This window comes from Arachis hypogaea, chromosome 4 (assembly GCF_003086295.3).
Source record: "Arachis hypogaea cultivar Tifrunner chromosome 4, arahy.Tifrunner.gnm2.J5K5, whole genome shotgun sequence".
NCBI classification, from domain to species: Eukaryota; Viridiplantae; Streptophyta; class Magnoliopsida; order Fabales; family Fabaceae; genus Arachis; species Arachis hypogaea.
The window spans coordinates 100377614-100388398 of NC_092039.1; the positions used below are offsets into that span (position 1 = coordinate 100377614).

Sequence of the window (10785 nt, forward strand, 5' to 3'; positions counted from 1 at the left end):
ACTATCAACAACAATTGGATTGAAGACACCAATGGAGATGTGGCATGGTAAGCCACCTAATTATTCTTCTTTACATATATTTGGTTGTCATCATGTGCTCGCGATGTACAATTCCCAGGAAAGAAGAAAGCTGGACCCAAAGTCTAGAAAATCTATATTCTGGGTTATGCTGACGGAGTTAAGGGGTATCGCATGTGGGATCCCATTGCTCACAAGGTAGTTGTCAACAGAGATGTAATATTTACAGAAGATGAATTGCAAAGAGAACAAGAAAATGACAGAACTATTAAAGAGATGACCATTGTTCAAATAGATGAGAAATACAGAGAAGGTGATTTTCTTAAAGCAGAACCAGAGCATGAAGAATAAGAAGCAGAGGCCAATGACATATAAGTTCGTCAATCCACTCGACAAAGAAAAACACCTTCATGATACTCAAATTATGTTTGGACAAGCCATAGTGCATATTGTCTTCTGACAGAAGATGGAGAGCTAACAACTTTTATGGAGGCTATGCGTAATCCAGTTGCTTCTATGTGGATGACAATTCAAGAAGAAATTGAGGCATTACATAGGATACATACCTGAAAACTTGTTGCACTTCCAACAAGTCGAAAAACCATTGGTAATAAATAGGTTTACAAGATCAAGCGAGATAGTAATGATTAGGTGGAACGATATCGTGTAAGATTGGTTGTCAAAGGATATGCTCAGAAAGAATGTGTTGACTTCAATGAAATATTTTCTCCAGTGGTGAGATTAACTACTATTAGAATAATTTTGGCTATGTATGCTGCATTTGATATACATAGAGAAACTAGATGTAAATATTGCTTTTCTTCATGAAGAACTTGAAAAAGAGATATATATGCTCCACCCAGAAGGTTTTGAAGAACAAGGAAAAGAAAACTTAGTTTGCAGGTTAGCTGAATCTAGTGTACGGTCTAAAGCAAGCGTCAAGGTATTGGTACAAGAGATTTTATTCTTTCATTATTAGTCTCAGATACAACAGACTTAGTTCAGATCATTGTACCTATTACAAGAGGTCTGGTGATAATGATTTCATCCTTCTACTGTTGTATGTGGATGACATATTGGTGATAGGCCCCGACAAAGATCAAACCCAAAAATTGAAAGCACAATTGGCTAGGGAGTTTAATATGAAAGACTTGGGACCAGCAAACAAGATTTTAGGGATGCGAATCTACTGAGACAAAAAGGATAGGAAGATTTCGCTATCATAAAAGAATTATTTAAAGAAGATCTTGCAACGCTTCAACATGCAAGAATGTAAGCTAATTTCAACCCTATTTCCTATGAAATTTAAATCATCCTAAGTATGTTCCCTATTAGTGAAGCAGAGAGGATGGAAATGTCTCAAGTATCGTATGCATCAGCGATGGAAAGCCTAATGTATGCCATGATTTATACAAGGCCAAGTATTACTCAAGCAGTTACAGTGGTAATTCAATTTATGGCAGATCTGGATAAAGAGCATTAGAATTTCATTAAGAGGATCCTGAGATACATCAAAGGGATCTCGAAATTACAGGATATGTATTCATACTTGCAGGAGGGACTGTGAGTTGGCTATCTAAATTACAGACGATTGTAGTTCTATCTACTATGAAAGATGAACATATGGCAGCTACATATGTATGCAAGGAAGCTATTTGGTTCCAAAGGTTTATGGAGGAACTTGAGCACAAGCAACAAAAGATTCATGTATATTGTGATAGTCAAAATACCATACACATTGCAAGGAATCCTACCTTTTATTGAAGAACAGAACACATTAGAGTGCAATATTACTTTGCTTAGAAAGTAGTAGAGAAAGGAAGTGTTAATATGCAGAAGATTCACAGTAAAAAAATCCTAACAGATGCCATGACAAAACAATTAATACCAAAATTTTGAATAGTGTAGATCCTCATATGGCCTACGAATACATGAGCAACATGAATTATAAAATTTTACCAAAATTAACTTTAAGTGGGAGATTGTGAAAATTAGTAAAGCTAATTTTTTTAAATAAAAATAAAAATAAACAAAATAAAAGGAGAAAAGCACTCTTTGTTATTAGCTATAAGTTTTCTGTTGTTGAGAAAAAGAAGAATTATTTACCTCATACTACAGATGGTTCGTATTTGAGAGACTCACCTATAAATTGAGTTTTTCTTAATTCAGTTTAATCAATTAATTCAACAAGAATAATAGTAACATAGAGTTATGTAGAGAGATTTTTCTTTAGAAGATTTTCTCCTACATTTAAAGGGAGATGCATTTTCTTTTTGTTAAGAGAGAGTGTTATTGTAATCTTCTTATGATAGAGAGAAATTATAATTCTCAAAAAAAGTTATTTTATACAAATTTTTAATTTTTTATCTATATATTTTGGTGCGTTATTTATCTGGTATTTAACAAAAGAATGGTGTATCACCTGGTTATTAGAGAGTAGAGTACTTAATGCCATTGTAATATTAGAGAAAAACAAATCAAACGGTCCGAGTTATGGGTAGAGTAATCGAACGGTCTGATTTAAATACACAAATCGGACCGTTCGATTTGTGTGCATGGTCCACGTGTTACGCATGCAACGCCCCATTCTTCTTTCGTTAACCTGTACAAGCTCTTTGTACAATAGAAATTTAATAATTAATAATTAATCAATTATTAATTAAAATGTCTGTACAATAAATTTAATAATTAATTAATTAATTATTATTGGATATTTAATTAATATATGTATGTTAGCCGTACCAACGTAATGCAAAATGTAATAATTGAATTTAGTATAAATTAGTTAGTTAATTAATTTATTAACATTAAATTTAGCATTAATTTAATAAATTATTTTTTATTATTAATAAATTTAGATACTATTTAAATTTTTTAATATATTATTTAATAAATTATTTATTATTATTTAATAAATAAATGAATAAATAAATTAATAAATAATTTAATAAATTATTTAATATTATTAATAATATTAGAGTTATTAATAATAAGACATTGTTTAAAATTTTTGAATATTTAGTTAGTTATTTTAAGTTATTAATTATTATTATTATTATTATAATACAAATTATATTAGCCTTGTGTTATTATGTATTGTTGATGTATGTATGTGTGCGAATAAAATAAAATAGAATAGAAGTAATATAATAATAAAATTATAATTAGTTATAATTTTATTTTATTGTTCGGGTTATTAATGGTAATTTGTTAAATATAGTTAAATTGTGTTAATGATAATAAATAATTTTATTTTTAAAATTATAAATTATGATAAAATAATTATTCAATGTTTATAGATAATTTTATTGATATGATATTTAGCTATATTTTGTAGAGTTTATGGATGTTGACATGTAATTATTTACTGTCGTTCAATTCGTATAATGATAGTATGAAAGAATATTTATGGGAGATTGATTTATCACGTTTTTAGATTGGAATAATCCATTATCAGTCAACAATGGTAAATGTTCTAATCGAGAGGTGGCACTTGACACACATACGTTTTACTTTTCAGTTGGTGAGTGTGTTGTGACGTTGGAAGATGTGATTGTTATTTTTGGTCTTCTGACAAATAGTCTTCCAATGACGGGAGTGACCATGAGTAGCCACGATTCCTTAAACGCTGAATGTTTGCACTAGTTTGAAGTTGCACCTAGGAAGACAGACTGTAGAGAAAACTTCATAAAGTTGACGTGACTTAAAAATCTGAAAGATCGTATAGATTTGATTGATGAAAATGGCATTTAGAGGTACGTGAAGTGCCACTCATATTATTATTTGGGACAATTTTGTTTGGAGACAAGTTTAGGAAAGCGGTGCACTGAAAATTTTTGCCTTTGCTTCGCGACTTCGCTAGGACCAAAGAACTTAGTTAGGGATCGCCATACTTAACACACTTGTATAGAGCGCTACATAAGCATCTCATTTTGCCTGCAAGGAGATCGATGGTCCACTAACACTTTTTCTAACTTGGGCATGGATCCGTCTACAATTTTTTAAATATAACAAAAAAATTAGCCAAACCTAATCAGGTCATTATCTTAAATTTAACCAAATAAATATGTAAACAAATACTAATTAATTATATTCCACGTGTCACGTAAGTAATTAATCGATCTACAATATAAAAATGACAAAATTTTAATCTATCATACAAATATTCAAATTACATACTTGTATTCGTATATTCAAAAAATTTTGGTGCATGCATGACCTCCAAATCTAACACATGCATGAAAGATGGCTTCTCAAACAGATACTGATTTGTTAATGCATTTGCAACTCCGCGACATCTGCCTCCAGAATACTATCATCTTAATCTTCGTTTTCATTTGGATCAACGATCACATAGTTGCTTTCAAATTCCTTCTCACTATCATTATTGTAATCTTCGTATTCTGTATGTTAATCAGCTTCAAATTGTTCGAACTTAATATACAGCTCAATGAACGACATCTGAGAACGAATTTCAATATATATTGAAAACATCTTTTACATGCTCGCTTTATTCATAACATATTTGGTTTAAAATTGAACAAACACGCTAAATATTGATATAAAATACCTGTACAAAATACATAACACTTTTCTTGATATTTGAAAATCTATCTTCTCACACATAATACTTTTTAGTTCTTCAAATGAGAATATAAATGAAATAACAATATCCAATGAATTTCCAAATACAAATTTTACTATTTCAAATATTTGTAATAAAATATGATCATGATAGAAGAAAGAAAATATGTGGAGAATTATAAAGAGCCGAGAAAAGAAGAAAAATAGGGGAATTTTGTCAAATAATTTATTTGTGGATATATATAAGCATACGAATTGAATAGTTCGATTTATTTTTAAGCATTTAAATTTTTTTAATAACACAAATCGAACCGTTTAATTTAAATTTTATAATAAAAAATAAAAATATACAAATCGAACCTACCAATTTTAATACTTAAAAATTTTGAAATTTTCTACGTCAAACAAATGAAATCGTCTTATTTGTGTTTATTTTACGCCACAAAAAAATCAAACAATTCTATTTCTCCTCTATAAAATTAAGAAAAGCAGCCGTCAGCCGTCATATTACTATATAACACACCCCACCCCATATCATAGCATAACACATACAATTTTCACATAAAAAAATGAGCCATATATATCATGTATTCGAAATTATTAGAAACGAAAGCATATAGTACCTAGAGGTAGGGGTGTTCGCGGTGCGGTTTGGTTCGGTTTTTGAAAGAAAAGTCATCCGATCCAATCGTTTAATTGAACTGCGGTTCGATTTGGTTCGGTTTTTTTATTGAGATCATTCGAACCAAACCAAACCAATTAAAATCGGTTTGGTTTGATTCGGTTTGTTCGGTTTTTTCAATCACTTCAAAAAAATACTACCATACTATTTGACAAAGTCATACTATTGAAATCGACAAATACAAATATACAATAGCTAACAAAGTCTTGATCAAATGAAATTTAACGACAAAAGAAATTTAAATATGACAATTAAAGAAGTTTAAAAATTCAGTCAACACAACTGAAAATGAAAATAAATATAAATTTCCATCAAAAGATAGCCCAAGTTATGGTGTCTTCTCCAACAGCTAAACTTCTTTACTTCTTTACGTAAACCAACCTGAAATCAAAATGCAGTTACATAATAAGAACAATAGTAAATAATAAAAGTTTTTCCATCTTTGATTGCTACTGTACAACACAACTTGCTAAGCCTGACTGTGTTACTTGTCAACAAAAGTGTTTGTATCCCAGCAGTCTCAGCTTTTTGGTCAATTAAAATGTTGCCTCTTCACCCTTTTATTCTTATAAGGACACATATATCATTCATGCAATTTTACTAATGCAACTATAATTTTCAACAAAAAAAAGTTACTGATTCAAAGAATTGACAATCCATCCCAATCTTATCAAGATATTCATATTCAAAGAAAACCACAGCAATTCATTTAGAGATGAAAAAGGGACACTGAGAAGCACTTAATCAACTCCAGATAACATAAGCGCATGTGATGCCTAGCTCAACTCTAAAGTTTCACATGGCAGTAAATATTAGCCTTACGGCCTTGACTAACAAACATCAGTCATATACCTCATACCAAATTACTAAATACTAATAATGCTTGCAATTGCAAAGCCTAGAAAATTTCAAGCACCAAATCATTGTACTACTATTGCACATATGTCTATAACCCCCATCTCAGATAAGAAAATTTATGGTCGTTTGTGCATGTTGTGATCCAGTAATATCTTCCAATTTCTATCAATCCAATTTCTTTGGTCTAATAATTCAAGAGCAGAAACACAACAACAAATCAATTAAAAACAGAACAACAAATAAATTAGACAATGATCAGTGAACCAACAATCAGAAGCAATTTTCCTAAACAATGAACAACAAATAAAACAATAAATACTGAACCAGCAAGAAAACAGCAACTAGCAACAATGAAATCAAATAATCAATGAATCAATAACAAGTAAAACAATAAAACAATAAATTTCCTTAAACAATGAGAAACAAATAAAACAATAACAAGTTAACAACAACCAGCAACAATGAATCACTGAACAATGATTATTGAATAAGGATGCATATCCTATGATTTCTTTTGTTCTTTTAATCCATTTCTACCATCAAGTTATAAACTATAAGGATGCATTTGAGTGCTTATTCTACATTTCTACTCATATACTAACAACTAAATTCAAAACAGAGCTAAATAAACAAAAATAAAAAGACACAAAAAATTATGAAAGAAGATTGCGATTCAAAGGAACATTGATTCGAAGCTAGGAATTTTTTATTACCTGCTGTATGCTATTGACTCAATTTAGGGTTTCTTGATTCCAATCACAGTATCAGTTTCAGTACCACTAGGAGCTACCGTTGACAACTCTTGAGGTGGTGGGCGGAACGGTCCCTCGCCACAGTTGGGAGGTGCAGAGAGCGAGGCTGTGAGGCCTAGGGAGAGAGCGGCTAAGTTTCGTACTTCGTTTGGGGGTGGGCTTGGGGGTTACTGGGTAGGCTAGTGTCCGCGTCTTCGAGAGGCCAGAAACGATGCTGTGGGTGGCGGCGGGGGTGGTGCTGGCTCCGCGATGATGGTGTTGGCTGGTGCTGTCCGCGAGGAGATGCTTGTAGGAAGGGTTCGGTGGCACTGTGTGAAAGAATGGAAGGGTTCGGCAGCACTGGGAGGGAGTGAGAGGAAGGGGTTCATCGGCGCAGGGAGGTGGTGGGAGGAAGGGGTTCATGCAGGTTGGGAGTGGGAGGTGCTGGCTGTTGGGAGAGTGGGAGTGGGTTTCGAGAGTAAAGAGCACAGAGTGAGAGGGGTGGCGGCTAGGTTAGGTCACGTTGTGGGGGGTGGGGGTGGGGGGAGGGTTGGTTTTATTTGTGTTTTTTTGAACCGGTTCGGTTCGGTTCGGTTAGGATTTTCAGTATTAAAACCGAAAACCGAACCGAACCGCAATAAAAACAGCAAAACACAATTTTTTCGGTTTTTTCGGTTTTCGATTTATTCGGTTTTCGGTTTTTTCGATTCGGTCGATCGATTTTGTTCGGTCCGGATCGGTTTTGAACACCCCTACCTAGAGGCGTCCTCATTCTGTCCCTAAGTACCTGGGCCCGGTTAGTTAAAGGAGACCATATCAACCTCAGCCCAAGGTAACCTAATACGGACGAATTGTAACGTAGCTTGAAATTAATACATTGTTATATACGGCCCTTCAATTCTCCAAAATGCAAATTCTTGTTACAAGTTACAACCCTATCTAAGATAGCCAACGAGTCGTAATTCACATGATATTTGTCTTCTTTTTCCCTTTTTAAGTATTGAGTTTGAACCTCACCTAATATATCGACAAAGAAAAAATTTAGAAAAAAAGACAAACAGGTCCCTGACCTTTTGTCCTGCGGACATTTTTGTCTCTGACTATTTTAAGTCCCTGACCTTCGCAAAATTTGGACGGATCAGTCCTTCCGTCCAAATGCCTCCGTCAGGGACTGATCCGTCCAAATGCCTTTGTCAGGAACTGATCTGTCCAAGTTTTGTGAAGGTCAGAAACTTAAAAATATTTTTTAATAGTAAGAGACGAAAATGTCCGTGAAATAAAAAATCAGGACCTATTTATCTTTTTTCTAAAATTTATATAAAATAAACCTTTCAAGTCCCAAAAAAACGGAGAAAAACCCTTGATACAACATACACGTAGAGAGTGTGTGCATTTATTTAAATTTATTTTGTCAAAAGAAAATCAATTGAAAAATTATTATCCTTTCTTATATATCTAGATAATAATTTTTTATCAATATCTCTTCTCTAAAATATGAAAGTAGGCACAAATTTCTATGTGAAAATGTGTCTAATAAGAGAAATTTAAGTCTTAAAATTTTAAAAAAGTTTTTAAAAGAAAGTAAAAAAATAGTTTTATTATTTTATTATTATCTTTTTTCTATCACAGTATCCTAAAAACAAGCACTAAACATAAAAAACGCAAAACTTAAATTTCCTAAAACTTTTAGCTATTTTTTCTTAATTATTTATTCATATATCACACCGTTTGTCATAGTGACATTTTTTTTAATTCTATTACGTTTATATTTTTACAATAAATATTGTTTTAATATTAATATTTTTTAATAATTAAATATATATTTTTATACAGATATAAAAAATATTTGAAATATAAATACTATTTCTTTTTTTTTTTTTTGACATGAGAGAGTACCTTCATAGAGAAATTGAAACGCTAATAAGTAATAACCGACTAAACGCTTTCAATCGGTGCAGAAGGCGGCGCTAATTGCTTGTGCATTTTTTTTTCCTTTTAGTTGCAAAAGTATATTTTAAAAAAGATGAAAAAATAAAACCGAAAATAAAGAAATTAGGCAGTCGATTCTTATGAAAAAAGACTAAACCAAAAAAGAAGTGAGATATTTTGCGAAACCAACAGTATAGTTAACTAAAAAATTTTATATAATTATTTACTTATATTTAATTTTTAAAATAATTTAATAATTAATATAAAAAGTTATTACTTTTCTAACATAATTTTATATAATTAATTATATATAATTATTTTATATAAATAATATATTAAAATTAAATTAAAAATTAATAACATATACCAAGAGACTTTTGTCTTACTCAAATTAGATTAAATTAAAGAAGTTTAATATAAATATTTAATATTATTAATAAGTAAAGAAATAAAAAATAAAAAAAACTATTCCACATTTCCACTATACATTGTGTAAAATATATATATATATATATATATATATATATATATATATATATATATATATATATATATATATATATATATATATATATATTCCAACTTCTAAAGGAATTGCATTTTTAATGAATAATATTATATATTTAAATTTTTTATAAATTAAATTCAATCAAATTAAATAATAAAATTTAAAATAATATTATTTATAATTAATTTTTATTAATATTAAATTAACTTAATTAAATTTAATTAACAAAAATACTTATTTAGATATATAATATTATTCATCTCGAATTTGTCATTCCACTTCTTTCCTCTTACATTATTGTACTGATCCATTATTAGAATTAGGTATTAGCGGTCAACATCTGCAGTTTTGGGCGGAAATAGTCAGAGTTTTACTTTAAAAGAGTTTAATTCATATTGTAATTGTAAATTTATAGTCTAAATTCAAGCCAATTATTTTTCATAATTGTTTTTCAGATTCATGTTAGACCTATTTAAAAGATCGACAAATTCATAAACTTAGAAAAACTTATTTTATAAATTAGAATTTAAAATAATAAATTTAAAAAATCTAAATTAACATTATATATATTATAAAATTTATAATTCGTAATTTATATATTAATTTTTAGTCATTTATAAATATAAATTTTTCTGAAAATAAAAAATTACAGTTTTAACTAATATTTACTATTGATATTTTTATTTTATTTTAAATTTGTTATAAGTAAATAATTAAAAATTTAAACTAATAATAATTTATTTAAAAAATATTTTAACAAAATAACTCAACGAATTTTAATTTTTTTTTAATTTGTCATCTAATATTTTTAACTAATAAATTTTATAAAAATTTTAAATCACATCAATTTAATAAAATATCATAAAACAGTTTCTGTTTTTGTTTATGGAGAGAGAGAGAGGGAGTGGGGGTGGTTGGGGTTTGAAATACAATTTTGGTTTGTCTTTCACCAAAGTTCTAGAAATTCATAAGTAAACGATGGAGAATGGCATACTAATATAGTGTTCTAGAATTTCCATTGAATCATGTATGACGTAATAAAAAAGCAAAGAATTTTGCGTTTTCGATTTTCATGTTGCTAGAAGGAAATAGTACAACCGATAATATCAATCTCAACCAAAGTCCTGAAAATTGGACTGGAATCATTTTAGTCATAAATTTATTAGTTTATTGATTTAACTGATTTAATTATAATTTAATTAAAAAATTTATTTTATAATAAAATAATAAATAAATTATAAACACAATCCTTAAAAAAAATACAATGTGATAAAAAAGATGTTTAAAATAATTTTACTCTCATAATGATTGCAGTATTTTTATCTACTTTTTAGTTGATATATCATGTAAAACTTGCAAATTTTTCTTAATTATATCACCATTCCTTATCAGTAGAAAAGTTGCTACAACTATTTTTTGTTATAACACACTTCCAAAAAATTCTGAAATACAGTTTAATAGTTACCTCTTACGTT

General features: G+C 29.4%; 1 long non-coding RNA gene across 1 annotated transcript; it reads right to left on the minus strand.

Moving 5' to 3' along the window:
• Positions 1-5428: 5428 nt before the first annotated feature.
• Positions 5429-6995, minus strand: LOC140184333 (uncharacterized). The gene is made up of 2 exons (XR_011880785.1): positions 6856-6995; positions 5429-5665 (listed from the first exon to the last, which is right to left on the minus strand). It is a non-coding gene; the product is annotated as an uncharacterized lncRNA (long non-coding RNA).
• Between the last annotated feature and the right edge of the window lie 3790 nt (positions 6996-10785).